Consider the following 16,798-nt stretch of genomic DNA (forward strand, 5'->3'; position numbering starts at 1 on the left):
ACAATAAATAGCCTAAAAACTTTGCCTTGTGTACCTTAAATTAGCTTAGAATACTTACTTATATGATAAAAGCAATATAAATTTATGATTAGTTTATAATACTTAAATAACACAGTGTAAATCTAGAATTTATCTTAAAAATGGTCCACTCACTTTAAGCTCAGTTTTTAGCGTTAGTAAATAAAGTAATGATTAAAATGTCAAGAGCTACACAAATGTGAAGCTCTCTTGTCACTGTGATCATAGGGTCGGCACAGTGTCTTTCTACTGCTGTCTCACTGCCCTTCCCACTGTAAAGCTCCAAGCAATCATCACTAGCAAAAGCAAGGTCAGCAAGGGGAGGGCCTAGAGACAGAAGCAAACTGCTTAGGTGAGTCTGGCATAAATAATGGGTGGGGTACACAAGCATAGGGGGAGTGTGAGAGTTTGGAGTCAGTTCCAGGGCTTCCACCACCATCATTATGTGTATGATGTATATAGACAACTCCCACATGGATTTCTATTCCTGACCTCTCTTGAACTCCAGACTAATGCATCTTACTGCCTACTTGACATGTGACCAATGGGCATCACAACCTGATACATCCAAAACAGACACTGAGTTCCCCCAAACCTGTTCCTCCCTGGTCTGTCCCATCTGAGAAACACACCTTCCAATGGCTGAAGCTATAAAACCTAGGAGTCATCTCTGATTCTTATATTTCCCTATCTTCAACCTATTAGGGAGTTTATATCTACAGCTACCATTCTATTTTAAGTGACCATCTTCTCCTACCTGGACCTCTTGTTATTTTCCAAAAGGGGGTCCCTGCTTCTACTCCTGTCTATTTATAATCAAAAGGTATTCAGAGAGATTTTTAAAATAAACTTAAATCAGACTCCCCTAATCAACTTCCCCTACAATAGCTGCCCCTCACACTGGAATAAAGCCCAAAATTCTTACCTTGTCATTACAGCAGGACATATTCCTGTCCTGCAGATTTCTCTCACATATCATTGGCCCAACCACTCAGCAAGCTTTTGAGTCCTAAAAGCTCTTGTCCATAACGGTGCTGTTCTAGACATTGCCCCAAATGATTGTACATCCGGCTTCTTCCTGTCTTGTTGCATGCCTTGGTTTATAAATTACTTCCTCAAGAAGCCTTTCTTAACTACTTCTCTTAAAGTAATTTCCCCATGACACCCTTTCATATCACCCTGCTTAATTTTCACCATAGGAGCTTTCACTTCCTGATATCTTTTCAGCTTCTACTGCCCTTCTCCTCCACCCACCTGACTGAAAGCTCCGGGAGAGCAGAGGCCTTGTCTGTTCTCTGCCAGGTCACAGAGTTTTATGCAGAGGCCCAGGAAAAGTTATGGACTAAATGAACAAATCCAACCAAGTGCAAATAAAATCACAAGCTGGAGAAACAATTTCTGTGATAGATACAACTGCTTTATTACTATGGCAGAATTATTTATTCAGGGATAGAAATAAACCCACATTTCCTAAAGACATGAAGATTTCTCCACCCAATGTTTACAAGTAGACAAAAGAAAGTACACGTGAAAATTCTATGAAAAATGCTTGGGTTTTGTTGACTTGGGGCCCTTCCGTTCTAGGATCTGCATCACCTTTCGGGGTGATGCAGATATGTATCTATCTATGCCATCCTGAAACCACTGCAAAATCTCCAGATCATCATTCACAAAATGTCACAGAAAATGGGGGGAACTGGCAGAACTTGCTACCCTCAAGTGCTTCATTTCATGTTCCTTCTGCTAACCTCAAATTGTACCTTGTATCCCAATTTCTCTCTGTCACAAAACTTTTCCTCTCCAATAATTATAGGTGTTATAATTACAAAAGGAACCCATGACTATGTTTTTATAAAATGCCAAAAACATAGAAGCTTAGAGTAAAAAGTGAAGCACTCTCACTGCACCAAACCCCATTGATTCCTACTTTATTCCCAGACACAACATTGTTACCTATTTTATTACTACCAGACCTTTTTCTTTGAATTAACATTCACATGTCAGATCCAAAGGTATGCTTTGCCTTCTGTACACACATGGAATTACACGGGACATATTCAATAACCCACCTTCTTTTCCTTCCAATAATATGTCTTGAGGGTGTATATCATGTCACTCTCTTCACTGTCTTCCTACTTTTTACAGTATAAATTGATCATAGTTTATTTAGCCCAACTCCTATTGGATGGAAATGTCTTTTTAGTTTTGCACTATTAAAAATTATCCAGCAATGAACATCTTTGTTCATGTTGCTTCTCGTTGGTGTCTTTTACCAGATCTTTCCTTCTACTAGTTTCAATTTAAATTCTTCAACCATAGCTCATGATAGCTGCTCTATTTCCAAGAGAATGGTGTCATGTTTTAAGTCATGTTTTACTCTCAATTCTCTATATTTCAGATCTGTGTTTGTGTGTGAGAGATGACAGACGTGAAATCAATATGAAAAATACAAAGCCTCAAACAAATGATAATAGGGATCCTGTATTTTTTTAAATAATCAGATTCAAATCAACAATTCAAAGAAAATAATGTTATTTAAGAGCCTCCCATGTATAGAATTGAGTTAATTGCATTGAGCAAAAACATACTTCTTTATGAAAAGTAATTTTCAGAGGCAGGTGCTTGTTCTACTTTCTTTAGAAAGGTGTTCTTGCTTCACACAAATAACTAGTGGGTGCTGGCTTTTCCAGGCTATAGAATGAGACTATCTTAGAGCTAGAATCAGCCCGTGAAGATTCAAAGCCAAGTCGAAGGTCACAGCTAGGTAATGGCAGAGAAAAGATGACAAGCCAGGTAGGACACTTATCAAGGAGCAGTAGTTTCTCTGTGAGGCAGGTTGGCACAGAAGAGAGAACAATGATTGGGAACAAAGTCTAGGTCCTACTTATATGAGGTCAACATCTCCATTTCTTGATCTTCAGATAATCTATAAGATTCTATCATATAGTTGCTCATTGTGTTGCTTGCTGCCACATTGCTTGAAGTCTGTTAGTTATTCAATTAGACAAATACATATTGTTCATCTACTGATAATGCCATCTACATGACTGGTAGTGTTTTTGTTTTGGTAACACTGAGGTAATACTGGTAATTAAAATAAGCTTCCTGCCCTCCAGTTGTCTACATTCTGATAGAGGGAAGGTAGTGACTGAACAAACATTCATGTATTCCAGGTACTGATAGACAGTAGGCAATGTGGGTCTAATGCTTGGCATCTTCTCAAAGTGCTTCCCACAGTCATAAATGGGGTCTTCTGAATAAGAGATGGTTAGGTACAAAGATAAAACAAATTCCCAAAAACATTTTAAAGGTAGAAAATCAAGTCGCAAAGCTTACTGTCATTTCTATTGAGATTCTTATTGAGGGTAAGCACAGGCACCAGCAAAGGCCCTACAGACAAAGGGAGACCCCGGACCTCCCTATCTAAGTCACTCTAGATGGGTCCCTGTACTTCAGTCAGTGGTCCCGTCAAGAATGACGACATCACCAGGGCCGCTGCAGAGTCACAGTGTCAGCTGCAAGGATGCAAACTTTTAAAGAAGGGTGGGTGACTCAGTTGGGCATGAGACATGATGACCTCTACAGGGACCTCTCCAAAGTCTTTCAGACCATAAGGAGCCAGTACTTTGATGGCGGATGAGCAGCTTTAGCTCCTAGTTCTCTGAACAATGTTGAAGTTACTCCATGAATAGGCAGATTTAAGAATTAGGATGTTCTCTGCTCCAGCACTACTAACTGAAGACATAAGGGGACCTTCATAAGAAGACTCATCTTAAATGTTACTTTCTCAGTACCTCCTTAGCTACTCTATAAATAATGGCAACTGTCCTTCCCTCCTTAATAATTCCTCTCCCACTTCAAAATTCTTATTTTTCTCTTTAGTTCTTAGTTTAACCCCAATGGCTAATATCCTCTAGAATGTAAAATCTCTAAAAGCAAGTTTTAAAAAAATTTATTGTGGATACTGCTCTGTGTCCAGTACCTGGAACAGAAGTACATAATAGATGTTCAATACATATATTTTGAGTATATGAATGAAAGAATGAACAAATGAATGAACAGGACCTAACTATGGTTATGCTGATTATGTCTGTTATCCATGAAAGGAAGTCAAGAAAAGATGTCACCTTTTAGAATAAATAGGAGATCATGACCCAGAATGTCTGCCAACCATTTCCTTAGAAAGGGGGTTAGAGAATAGAAACCACAAAAAAGAGTTGAGGGTGACATGAAAATTCATTTCTATCAATCTGATGGTGTCTCACTGAGCATGCCTACACATCATAAACAAGTGCGTGCAAGCAAACAGAGCAAATGGACCATAGCATGTGAGCTGCGTGGTTAACAGAGTTCCCGGGACCTCTTCACCTCATTTTGTACCCACTTCCCTTCATGCTTTGATTTTAAACAAAGACTCATATCCCCAAAGATGTTGACAGACCCAAACTATCACACATCCAATAGAAACCATGAAACAATAAAGATGCTCCGTAGTGTGATGCCACAGCTTCGATCACAGTGGCCAGGAATCGGAACGAACTGCGCCTTCCCACAGCTGCACCTGTACCACAGCACGTGCTGAACACTGTGTTCTAACCCTACAGCACCAGGAAGGAAACATTGCAATAGTGGTGTCACATGGACACCCTCTATGACCAGTTTACCCTTTGGCAATGACCCTGAATTTTGAAGGTCTGTTGTCAGAAGAACACAGAGGAAGGGCAGAAAACAGTTAAGAGAAATAGATGGAGTGGGGTAAAAAGGGGTAAACCCAACAGAGGCAAAGATAAAGGAACACTAGATATTTTACCTAATGATCTTACATGGCTACCCAAGACACATAAATGACTAACTTCCTGTGGTCACTGCATATGTCATGCTTCACACTCTCACTTTGCACAATAACTTGCGATATTTCAGGTTTTATTATGTCTATTTGAGAACTGAAATGGAGACCGTTAGGGGACTAGCCCAAAGTCTCACTATGAGTAATTAGCAGAAGTAGAACAAAAACAAAAGTCTGACACCTGATCCAAATCTCTTTCTACTGGTTTTTACAGGTTCTACTTGAACTAAAGTTAGCAGAAAACCTGGGGCATGAGGGGGCAGGACGCAGTGTGTAGGGGTGTTATAGTAAATGGGACACATGAAACCATGTCAATACAATCAATTAAAAATTAAAATTAAATTAGCAGGAAACTTCCTATTTTGTTATCAAAGTAATTAAAAAACTTCTCCCATCAGATTTGTCACAAAATAGGATTAAGAACCATATACCTATTTTTGATTACATGTCATTAAAAGTTTTCCCCAGAATTTTATGATTACATCTTCTTATTTATAAAAAATCTTTGCATATATATCTCCAATATAGAACTATTTATTTATAGTACTTACATATGTACAACTATTCTAATGCATTATGTAATAATAAAACATACATGAATATAGCACTTGTTCTTACTTACCAATGAATCATCTTGTATCCTAAAGGTCCTCTACTTTGGAGACCACTGCTCAAGTAATGTTCAACTTAAAACCCTATACATAAAAATATAATAACAAACAAAAGACATGTATAAATATGATTAGATAAATAAGACGCAGAAAAATAATTAATACAAAAATTTATCCAAAGTAAAGGTAGGTACCTGCACTTGAAAGATGGTTAGATTCCCATGTTTGGGCAAAACAAAAAGGGAAGCCATAATTAGAAAACAGTCTAGCAGTTACTCAAATGGTTAAACACATAGTTACCATCTGAACTAGAAATTTTACTCCTAGGTATATACCCAAGAAAAATTAAAGTATGTGTTTACACAAAAATTTGTACATGAATGTTAATGGCATTATTCATATATATATCATATGATATATATGAATGAAATATCCAGAATAGTCAAGTCCATAGAGAAAAAAAAAAGGTAGATCAATGTTGCTTGGGGCAGGGAGAGGAAGATGGGAAGGTAGCCTTCAGTTTGGTAACAATTTCAGCTCCATTCATTTGCCATTTTCCAGCCTGATGTAAAATACTGAACTCTAAAACTTCTTCTTTATCTCTGTGAATTTTTTTGCTCCCACTGTTCACACTTCTAGTGAGAAATAACACATTCATTCAATATGGATTATCATTTTGTGGATTAAAAAAAAAATTGAGGGCCAGAAAAAGGAAGACAAGACCACACAGCAACTCAGTGTCATTCTCAGGGTCCAAACTCTGGAGCCTTGTCCCAGAGCCTCAGTCTCCCCCTTCATGTCACGTCTCTACATGGGATTAAACACAGTACAGCAGTTTAAAAAAAAAGTCTCAAATTTAATTATTATACCAATCTGAGAGGTATTACTAGCTATGTCATTTTAGGCAAGACTCTCTGTGCTTCAGTTTCTTTTCAGGATTCTTGTGAGAATTAAATGAACTGTAGCATGCATATCTCAGCATGACACAATATACTATAAAAAATAGCTTTGGCCTGACCTGTGGTGGCGCAGTGGATAAAGTGTCGACCTGGAAATGCTGAGGTCGCCCGTTCAAAACCCTGGGCTTGCCTGGTCAAGGCACATATGGGAGTTGATGCTTCCAGCTCCTCCCCCCTTCTCTCGCTCTGTCTCTCCTCTCTCTCTCTCCCTCTCCTCTCTAAAAATGAATAAATAAATTAAAAAATTTAAAAAAGTAGCTTTATCATCACCATCAGTATGAGTTCATAAGGACAGTTCAGTTAAAGTCAGCATGGGTAAGGAGACCCAGCATTATTTCACACCCTCTTAATTGAGTGATCCTTCAACTCCCATTAATGAAAACAAAAGCCAATTAGAGGTCTTATTTGGAATCATGGAGAGATACAGTATGACACATAGGCGTTGTATTCTCATGTTTATAATCTCAGCCAGGCTGGACATGCTTATATAACAACAACTGCTTAAAGTTTAACAGTAACACTTCCAACCATGTGAATCTCCCCTTTAGCTATGAATCTAAACTTAGTAACAAGGGAAACTATTCAAATTTGTCAATGCTATTATTACTTGTATGCCTTCAGATTGAGGGTGGGGTGGGTAATGTACTCTTTCTGAAGCTCTTATCTTCCTCTATAGACCATTCAAATGAAAATGTTATTCTTGGACACCCATCCTTGGCTCTGGCAGAATTTTCCACGTCAGAAATCAAGACCTCCACCTGATCAGGTGGTGGCGCAGTGGATCGAGTGTTGTCCTGGGACCCAGAGGACGCAGGTTCAAAATTCCGAGGTCGCCAGCTTGAGCTCGAGCTCATCTGGCTCCAGCAAGGGGTCACTCTTTCTGCTGTAGCCCCCTGGGGTCAAGGCACACATGAGAAAGCAATCAGTGAACAACTAAGGTGCTACAAAGAAGAATTGATGCTTCTCATCTCTCTCCCTTCCTGTCTGTCCCTATCTGTCCCTCTCTCTGTCTCTCCTGTTGGTGGCCAAGAGGAAGGGGCGGGCAGCAATGTGGTGATACCTTGATTTGTAGACACAACAGTTTTTAAATGGTATCCCATTTAAAAACACTTTTTGGGAGGGTGTGTGTGTGTTTTCAAAACACTACCTTCCTTCCAGCATCTTCCAAACCACCTAGTGAGGTAGGGCAAGTTATCTTCCCATTTCTCAAGCCAGCAACTGAATGAAGATCAAGAGCAAACTGAAGTTTGCTGTTTTTCGGCCTCAGGAAGAAGTCTAAGAAAACCAAGTTTTCAGGCCCCACAGTTCTTGGCACTTTCTCATGATTCTTCCAAATCCCACCGTTATAACACAGTAAGGACAGCTCTTGAATATTCCCTTTCCTTTGAGCCTTCATTCTCATTAGGGCTAAGTAACCCCTCCTCCGAAAGTCCTCCACATGCTTTAAATTTACTATCAATTTCGCAGGTGGTCTGCAGCTAACCCCAGCGCGCGGTCACGGTCAGGCCGGCGCTATAAGAATAAAATGCAGCACTTCCGCTTTGGGGGCTGCACTCTCAGCAGGTGCATTCCACTTGGGGCGTTGACACTAAACCTCACTCCGAGTTTCCAGGCTCCGGCCCAGCCTGTGTGCGCGCTGCTGCGGAACCGAGACAAGCCATCGAATCCTGCAACGGAGCCTGCAATCGCGCAGGGCGCGCGCTTTGTGTGGCGCGGCGTCCTGCGCAAAAGTTCCTCGAGATCCGGCTCCGGCTCAGCAGTCTACCACCCTCGGAAGTCGACGCCATAAAAACCCGCCACCCCTGCAGACGAGCCGCTTTCTACATTCTTCCTGGCCCTCGAACTGGCGGAGCTACCTTGTGGTCCTCCTAGTCTTTGGAGCCCCCCCCACCCCCCCCCACCCCCCCCCACCCCCCCCCCCCCCCCCCCACCCCCCCACCCCCCCCACCCCCCCCCCCCCCCCCCACCCCCCCCCACCCCCCCCCCCCCCCCCCCCCCCCCACCACCCCCCCCCCACCCCCCCCCCCCACCACCCCCCCCCACCCCCCCCCCCCACCCCCCCCCACCCCCCCCCCCCCCCCCACTCCCCACCACCCCCACCACCCCCCCACTCCCCACCACCCCCACCACCCCCCCACTCCCCCCCACCCCCACCACCCCCCCACTCCCCCCCACCACCACCACCCCACCACTCCCCCCCCCACCACCACCCCCCCCCCCACCACCACCACTCCCCCCCACCCCCACCACCACCACCACCACCCCACCACCCCTCTGCATTCGCCTCCCGCGCTGACCCCGGCCCGGTCCCCACCTGCGCTGCCAGCCACCCCAGTAGCTGGACCGCTGCGCCAGGTGCGCCACGCGTCGGCTCCGCTCGCGCCGGTCCTAGCCGCGTTGCAAGAACAGCGCGCTCCCCAGCGGCCCAGACTGGCAGCACCGAGCCAGAGAGCGGCGCCGGGACGCCGCCACGCCCCTGCCCCGCAGCCCCAAATCCTGGGCTCCCTAGGCAATCGGTAGAGCTCCGCCGGGAGGCCAAGCGCCGCTCCAGCGCCCGCTGCTCAGGGCAGACGCCGAGGAAGGAGCGAGAAGGAACTTGACCCTTGAGCTTCCACTCCCGCCCCTCGCTGCTGTGTCCTCTGCCCCCACCTCTCTCCACAGGCCTAAGCGACGCGGCTGGGGGCAGCCCGGAGCAGCTGTGCTCCCCTTCCTCCCTCCTCCCTCCCACTCTCGCTCTGTCCAGGCTTAGCTGCGGTTTCAGGGGTCGAAATGAGATCAGCGTAGACGTGGCGGACAGAGATTCCCAACCCCAAACGCCCGGAACAGCGGTATTAGCATTTGGTGTAATTGCCTGCAATGAGGAATGACCCTCTTGAGTAATTTGAAATCAAGTCTGCACAGAAATCCATGGGGGGGGGGGGGGGGGGGAACAGGGGACGGCAGTTTACCCGGAACAGAGCCGCGTCTTTCAGTCCTCAGCTGTTTCGGGGCCCCATCCCGAAGACTTCTCTGTCAGCATTCAACCGATGTGTCACCTTGTCCTCCGCAGCGAGGTTTTGGAATCCTTTCACGGCTGTGCCGCGGAGAGCCTCCAGATCCGGGTGGACGCTGGGGTGAAGCGGCCAACACAGCTTCACAAACAGAAATCTAATGCCTGTTAGGCTGAGCACGGCCATCCCTCCGCCCCCAGGGGGCTCAGCGCGCCCCAGCTGCACTTTCGCTGCCAGGGGAAAGAATCCCCACCTCACCTGCCTTCGCAGCGACGTGCAGGTGACCCGGTCCTGGCTTGCTTAGAAGAGTTCCTTCAGCTTGATAAAAGCCAATCCCACTGCACTTCCTTTGGTTCCTTAGCTTTGTCCTTTTGTCACTTTCATGTTGTGGAACCACATCACAGGTATTTGGCCTTAAATGGCCTGGTGTCTCTCTGGAACACCCACCTTTCAGACAACCTGGCATAGAGACGGAAAAGAGCAGGGGCACTGCTTTTTTTTTTTTTTTTTTTTTTTTCCCAGTTGGAGTGAGTTTATTAGAAGTTAGAAAGACACAGGTACACAAATCACTCAACATAGGAAGATTAGTAGAGAGTGCAGAATTGCTAGTTTCACACAGACTACACAGCTGAGGCTACATGGGCAGGGTCCCGGGGGAGCCGGACCCAGCCAGGTGGCGCCAGGTCTCTGAGGACCGCAGGAGCACATGCCCTACTCCTACAGCCTAGTGAGTGTCACTGGTCACCACCATGCCATTGCAGTAACACCTGTGGGACACGCCTAACTACCTTTTATCAAAGTGAACAGCTAATTGTTCTTAATTTTTAAGCTCAAATATTATACAGTATGTGATTTTTATTGAGACAGTTTATATTACTAAGTACATATCTGGCAAAGCTACATGTATACAGAGACAGGGAGCCCCCCGAAAGGACAGCAGCACCGAGAGGAATGGCCAGTCACAGAGTGTAGCTCTGACAAGAATCCTAGGGGTCGCTAAACACAGCAGTCAGCACGCAGAGGAAAGCTGGAAGCGCCGCCGTCATGCAGGAGACAGAGTCACACAAGGCGTCAAGGCCATGGGAAGCTGAGCAAGTCATTTAACCAGCTGGAGCTTTATCTTTCTCATTTCCTCCCCTCCCTCAGGGCCGTTCATGTACTTGACCGTGTCCACGGTCAGGCTCTCACGGCTTCGGCGCTTCTCCACGCTCTTGGGGTCACTCAGCACCTCAGCCACTCTCTGTTTGTGAACATTGTCAAGACCCTGTTTACGTGACCTCACGGCAGCTTCTTCCAATGTTTCTGCAGCTTCAAATGTCCCTTGACGTCTGTAAAGTGCCCCAAGGTTTTTTAAAGTAGTTGTAACAGTCAGACTGTCAACTTTGCAGGCTTTGTATCAACCGCCATACTCTCCAAAAGATGGCCCGTCCTTTTGTACAGGGTTTCTGCTTGCTTGAATTTTCCTTGCTTCAGATTGCAGGAGGCCAGGTTATTCTTCGTTTTGGCCACGTTGGGGTCATCAGGCCCCAGCTTCGTCTGGTAGATCTCCAGGGCTCTCTGATAGTAATATTCTACTTCTTCGTACTTGCCCTGGTTCTGCCACAGGAAGGCCAAGTTATGTAACTGCGTGGCCACGTCGGGATGGTCCTTTCCCAAAACCTTTTCTCGGATCTCCAGAGCTCTCTTACACAGCGGCTCCGCTTCCTTATACTTCCCTCTCTTGCCATAAAGCACCGCGAGGTTGTTCAGAGTGGCTGCCACCGCGGGATGATCTTTGCCCAAAGTTTTTTCACGGATGGCCAAGGCGTCATTCAATAGATTAGCTGCATCCTTGTATTTATTCTGATCTCTGTATACCAAGGCCAGGATGTTGAGCATGGTGGCCACATCCAGGTGGTCGTGACCAGAAGTCTTCTCCAGGTCCTCCAGGGCCTGCTTGCAGAGGGGCACGGCCACCTCGTAGCGCCCCTGTGAGGCGTGCTGGAGGACCAGGTTGTGCAGGGTGCGCAGTCTCGCTGGGATCTCATAGCCGCCCCGCTTGGCAGCAGCCGTGGCGCTGCTGTGCTGCTGCTGGATTCCTTGACAGGGGTCATCGTCATCATTTGGGAAAAGGTCATCCAGAGGTTCTTTGGTGGAATCAGTGTCTTTGTCCTCAGATGGAGAAATGTCGTCATCGTATTTTTTTAGCTGATTCATGAACTCCAGATGTTTCTTCTCTTCCTCCAGCTGGGCCACAGACTGCACTCTTCTGCAGCTTCTGCTGCGTGTTGGCCAGCTCGTCACGCAGCCACTGGTTCTCCTGGCACAGACGGCGGACCTGCGCGCGTAGCTTCTGCTTCTCCGACTGCACGGCGTTCAGGTGGTTGGACAACGCCATCATGACCTGTGCCGAGTTCCAGCATCGCCAGGGACTTCCGGATCATGTTTGATTTCTCCTCCACCAGGTTACCTTCATCATCCTTCTTCAGACACTTCGTCTCCAGTAAACTCTGTAAAATGGAGTTGTGCTCATTCTTCAGAGCCTCCAGCCCCTGGATTACTTGCTTTGTCTTAGAAATAATTTCATCCTGGGTAAGCTTCTCCAGTCTGTCTTCCTTTACGTACACCATTGTGGACATGTTGTCATACATTCGTGCTGCGCCCGCGGGCCGCGCGCTGGCGCTGTCAGCTCGGAGGCCCCGGGCGTGTGCGCCGCCCCAGCTGCCTCAGGCGCAGCGCCGCAGTCACGAACAGGGGCGCCGACGCCGCGGTCACGAACAGGGGCGCCGACGCCGCGGTCACGACCAGGGGCGCCGACACGGCCTCCCTGCAGCATCCTCGGCCGTCCGCGCGCGCTGTCCCCGCGGCCGCCCCTCGCAGCCGCCGCCCCGCGCCCCGCCGGATCCGGCACAGCCGCTCGCGCCGCGGAAAATAGCGGCTCGACGTGCCCAGGACCACTGCTTTAGAGGATGGCAGCAGGAAACAATTTCCACAAAGCCGGGTGAATAGTAGCTGCCAATCACCTCGCTTACGTTGGGGGCAGCCTGGGTAGAGCTGAGACCTAAAGGAACTCTGGACATCTGCGATTCTGTCTCAGGAATTCAGATCGGCTGAAGACAGACTCGGAAGGGTTTACACTAAACTAAATCAGAAAGAAGGGGGTATGGGGTGTGTGCTAATATTTGCTCAGTATTTGTTGTGTGCCAGGCACTTTTCTTAATTATCTTAAGAAATCCTATCAACATTCCTGAGAATAACAAACCATTTGGTCCCATTTCCCAGGAAAGGAATCTGTGACTTAGATAGGTTAAGTTACTCAACTGGTAAGTAGTAGAGTCGGGCTTTGAAGGCAGATGTATCTAACACCAAACCCTATCTCCACTGGCAAGACAGAAGAATAATGAGATGAAAAGGCCAAACAACAGCCTGTTTCAGTATATTAAAAAGAGAGGCCCTGGCTGGTTGGCTCAGCGGTAGAGTGTCGGCCTGGCGTGCGAGGACCCAGGTTCGATTCCCAGCCAGGCCACATAGGAGAAGCGCCCATTTGCTTCTCCACACACACACCCCCCCCCCCTCCTTCCTCTCTGTCTCTCTCTTCCCCTCCCGCAGCCAAGGCTCCATTGGAGCAAAGATGGCCCGGGCGCTGGGGATGGCTCTGTGGCCTCTGCCCCAGGTGCTAGAGTGGCTCTGGTCGTGGCAGAGCGAAGCCCCGGAGGGGCAGAGCATCGCCCCCTGGTGGGCAGAGCATCGCCCCTGGTGGGCGTGCCGGGTGGATCCCAGTCGCGCGCATGCGGGAGTCTGTCTGACTGTCTCTCCCCGTTTCCAGCTTCAGAAAAATATAAATAAATAAATAAAAAAGAGAGAGAAGAAGAGCTCCGGCTGGATAGCTCGGTTGGTTAAGTTTGCCAGTTGGATCCCTGGTCAGGGCACATACAGGAACAGTTTGATGTTCCTGTCTGTCTCTCTTTCTCCCTTCCTTTCTCACTGAAATCACTAAATTAAAAACATTTATTTTTCAAGAGAGAGAAGAGAAAATCAAGAAGATGCCAAGAGTAAGGACCTTAAAATAAGAGCAAATGTTATGCAAATTAAATCAGCAAGCCCAGTAGCCAAACAACAGCATACTGTACCAGGGTAGCAGACTGGACAAAATGCAAGGCAAGAAAAACATTCTTGCAAGGTGACTAGGAGATTTGGGGCTATGACTGTAAGATCTGGTTAGTTCCCTCTGAAGCCACTTTGGAGTTACCTTGACCAGAAGTCCTGTAGTTTGGCCTGTGCACTAGTGTGTGTGGCATTTTATACATTTGAACATATGCATAGAACATCTAGCCACAGATAAAAGTGGCCCATATTCTGGAAGAGTAACTCTGGGACTAAGAAAGACAGTTCAAGGACAGCTTTTTTTTTTTTTTTTTTTTCAAAGGAGGAATACCCATTGGCAATCTGCTCTCTGTCCAGTGGGATTCGAAAGTAGAATTTCCCAAGTGCTAAGTGCTGATGAATGAGCTTTCCTAGACTGCCTAATTGATTAGCCAATTCTGAGAAGGTCACTAGTAACTACAAATCAAGCACCACACAGGGAAAACAAGCTGGTTTTGTTTTAATGTTCTTGAGAAAGGTCGTCTTCCAGATTACAGTACCCTCCAAGACTCAGGGTTTGAGTATCAGGAACAGCTCACCACTTCATCCAACCCAGCTCATGCCCAGCACCCACTGGTCACATACAAAGCTCCACTGTGGCCAGGGCAGCCTCTTAGGAGACTAGAATCCTAGCAGCTTGCCCAGCCAAACCAAGCCAGGCTTCCCAAGAAACAATTTGTGCCATGAGCAGAGGCGACCCTGTTTTTGAGCTCAGCTGCAGGAGTCAGCAGAGGGGAAATCAGTGTCTGTACAAAACAGGAAGGAACTGAGAAAAGATGGGCTTCATAATAAGCTATAAGAAGGATCCTTTTGGCATCATCACCACACAGCCTTCTAGGGAAGGAGGGACGATCCCTGCATGGGAGGGAAGCTAGATAGGCCTCAGGGAGCGGAAGAACTGACGGAAGCCGCATTTGGCTTGTTGCAGTTTCTTTTCCTGTCAGTCTGAAATATCCATTGTCTACAAAAGGACAATTATCTTTTTATTTCATTTACATGAGGAACCTAGAATAGGCATATACATCAAAACAGAAAATAGAATAGTCACCAAGGCTGGGGGAAGGGAAACAGGGAGTTGTTGTTTTTTGGGTACAGAGTTTCAGTTGAGCTGATGAGAAAGCTCTGTGGATGAATAGTGGTGATGGTTGCACATTATTGTGACTGTACTCGATGCAATTGAATTGTATACATAATAATGGTTAAAATAGTAAACTGTATGCTATGTATATATTACCATAATAATACATAGATTTAAAATCTATTATCATGCTGTAATACTTCTTTTATTTAAGGTACCAGAAAGCTGAAAAATTAATATTGATATTCTGGGAGGAAAAGTCAGGCTTTCCTGTCCCACCCTTCCTTTGGGGAGGGGAGGGAGAAGAATGTAGAAGTTTCTAGCTTGCAAGAACAATGGATCATTTAGTTTTAAATCTAAAATAAAGGTTAACCCAGAAACAACTTCTCTTTCAATAGGAGACAGAATTTACATACCACCTTGCATTGATTGTAGTTCCTCCCACTCCCTGGAATCTTGAGGGTAAAATACCTCTAGGCTAGTGAGGGAAGATGAACCCTGAAAGATTTGTAAATATCTTTGATTATGTTACCTTGAGGGTCTTAATGTTTCTGTATATCCCCTGCTAAACAAATGTTTTCAGCTTGTGCCATGATGTCATGCTCTCCCCAGCCCGTGTGTAATTAAGGGTATATAAACAGCCCCTGAAATATTTTTGGCTCACACAAGATTTGGGTGTGCTGCCCCATGTAAGCCATATGCAGCCGGCATATTTAATAAATCTCCTTCTTTAATAAACCTCTTCAAAATTCATCTGGACTTCGTGTCTCTACGTAAACCCGCAGAATTGAGGTATGGGTACTTTACAACATTTGGCGCCCAATGTGGGGCTGTGGTGTTTTGCATCACCGGGTAGAGAGAGACCCCCGAATTGGATGGACTCTCCAGAAGCTGCCCGGCCCGCTTGAATCTCGAGGAGAGGTGCCATCTGAGACGTTCCAGGGCTCTGGGTTTCCTGTGGGTCTGGACAGTTCTCTGGTGGACGCCTCCAGGTTCCCAAACTCAACAATTTGGACAAGGAGATAGGTAAAGCAACTCTCTGGCTTTACTGAATTCTGGCTTTCCTTTGAATTCTTGCTTTTGCTTTTCTGTCTGGAACTTGGACTGGTCAAAATTTTGGGGGGACTAGAAGTAGGTAAGGTAGATTTGGGGCTTTGCTGAGTTGTGGCTCCAGGGATGTGGAACCCTGATGTGTAGGTAGGGCCTTTAGAACTGCTTTGCTGTTTTTAACTAGTCTATCTGGATCTGGGACTTTCCAAAGACTGAGACATTGGCAGTAGGTCCATTGGTCCTGCCTTAGGATTCTCTGGGAGGCATTTAGTTGTACTCTGGAAAACGGGCTTCTAGAGATGTTCATTTGTGTTTGCACATTTAGTCATACTCTAGAAAGACAATTAGTGGGAACTGAGGTAACCAGGTCTATCAGTTCCATCTCAGGCTTTCAGAGACGTCTATTTTTGTATGTACATTTGTACATTTCTCTAGGAAGACAGAAAGGGGACTGAGTAGAGACCCCGAACTTCTGGAGGCATCTGGTTGTGCTCTCAGGGAGACCTAAGTGGGGACATTTGGTGGTGCCACACTTGGTGGTGTTCTCGGGAAGAAACCTGAGTAGGGACTGAGTTGATACTGAGCTGATCAGTTCCATCTTAAGACTTTCAGGGACACCTTTGTATTTGTTGAGATCTCATTCTTTGCTTTCCTTGTGTCTGTCTAGAAATCTCTGGCGCCACAGCCTGCATGCACCTGAGAGGTCACGAAAGGGAGCCCTTCCTTCATCTATGAAGCTTTGTCTTTGTTTAAAGCACACTCATGGTTTGTTTGTGATATGTGAAGTCCTTTGTTTAATGTCTAAATGTGTCTGTTTTTAAGGCCTGGCTTAAGTTTTGTGTCAAAATTGGAAGTTTCTGACTAAAAAGCAATCTTAAGTGGCAAATTGCTGTTCTCTTTGTTCTTGAATTCTAGCTTCAGGGGCCCTGTTAGATTTCTCCCAGAAGAAATTACTCTCTTCTGTTGGTTTCTTCTCCTGGTTTGGTGTAATAATTAATACCTCTATAGTCAAACAACCTTTATTCTGGGTGCTAGTTAATTATCTGTCTTATCTTTCTTGTTTTTATTAGTGCACTAATTTCTGGATTTTCCTGAAGTAGTTTTAATTTTTTAATTGGTAACCT

At 46.0% G+C, this 16,798-nt stretch overlaps 1 protein-coding gene and 1 pseudogene across 1 annotated transcript in view; both read right to left on the bottom strand.

The window, feature by feature from the left end:
• Window positions 1-9,796, bottom strand: part of RUBCNL (rubicon like autophagy enhancer) — a 36,031-nt gene extending 26,235 nt beyond the window's left edge. Inside the window, exons 1-3 of the mRNA XM_066383734.1 lie at window positions 9,683-9,796; window positions 9,383-9,542; window positions 5,487-5,559 (exon numbers count right to left, since the gene is read on the bottom strand). The gene's annotated coding sequence lies outside the window, so the exon portion shown is untranslated. The remainder of the gene's footprint in view (window positions 1-5,486; window positions 5,560-9,382; window positions 9,543-9,682) is intronic.
• Window positions 9,797-9,940: 144 nt separating this feature from the next.
• LOC136402936 (kinesin light chain 1 pseudogene) lies at window positions 9,941-12,110 on the bottom strand (annotated as a pseudogene).
• Between the last annotated feature and the right edge of the window lie 4,688 nt (window positions 12,111-16,798).

Source organism: Saccopteryx leptura, chromosome 4 (assembly GCF_036850995.1).
Source record: "Saccopteryx leptura isolate mSacLep1 chromosome 4, mSacLep1_pri_phased_curated, whole genome shotgun sequence".
NCBI classification, from domain to species: Eukaryota; Metazoa; Chordata; class Mammalia; order Chiroptera; family Emballonuridae; genus Saccopteryx; species Saccopteryx leptura.